We start from the raw sequence: 1,140 nt of genomic DNA, 5'->3' as shown, positions 1-1,140 counted from the left end.
GAAGCTAGAACTAACAGTAAATCAAAAGAAAATTAGAAATAACGAAAATCAAAATTAAATTAGTACTAACGAAAAAATCAAGAATTATGTCAGAACTACCACAAAAAGCAAAAAAACAATGAACAGAAAATCAAGAAATAAGTTAGAACTAACAGAAAATCAAAAGAAGCAATGAATAGAAAATCAAGAAGAAAGTTAGAACTAACAGACAATCAAGAAAGAAGTTAGAACTAATACAAAATCAAATCAGAAACTTAGTAGAAATAATAGAAAATGAAGAAAAATGTTAGAACTAATGGAAGATCAAGAAAGAAAGTTACAACTAACAGAAAATCAAGAAGAATGTTAGAACGAAAAGAAAATCAAGAATTAAGGTAGAACTAACATGAAACCAAAAAAAAGTTAGAACTAATGGAAAATGAAGAAGAAAATTAAAAATAGCAAGAAAAAATCAACAATTAGTTTAGAACTACCTGAAAAGAAGAAAAACAATGAACAGAAAATCAAGAAATAACTAGAACTACCAGAAAATAAAAAAAGAAACAGTGAATAGAAAATCAAGAAATTTAGAACTAACAGACAATCAAGAAGAAAGTTGGAACTAATATCAAATAAAAGAAAGAAAGTTAGAACAAGTAGAAAAAATATCAAAGAAAGTTATTACGAACAGAAAATCAAGAAGAAGTCAGAACAAATAGAAAATCAAGATGAATATTACAACCAATAAAAAATTAAGAAGAAATTTAAAAGTAATAGAAAATCAAGAAGAAAGTTAGAACTAACAAAAATCATGGAAAAAATAAAACAAAGAAAAAATCATGAAGAAAGTTACAATTAATGGAAAACAGAAGAAAAGAAGTTAGAACAAACTCACAATCAAGAAGGAAATAAGAACTAACAAAAAAATCAAGAAGAAAGAAAGTTAAAACTAACGAAAATCAAGAAGAAAGTTAGAAATCAAAGAAAAATCAAGTAGATAGTTAGAACTAACGAAAAATCAAAAGAATTAGGTTAGAACAAACAGAAAATCTAGAATTAAGTTAGAACTAACAGAAAATCAAAACAGTTACCACTAATAGAAAATCAAGAAGAAAGTCAAAATTAACAGAAATACAGAAGAAAGTAAGAACAAACATAAAA

The sequence above is a fragment of the Tachypleus tridentatus genome, chromosome 10, assembly GCF_004210375.1.
Source record: "Tachypleus tridentatus isolate NWPU-2018 chromosome 10, ASM421037v1, whole genome shotgun sequence".
NCBI lineage: Eukaryota > Metazoa > Arthropoda > Merostomata > Xiphosura > Limulidae > Tachypleus > Tachypleus tridentatus.
This window is presented reverse-complemented; position numbering follows the sequence as displayed.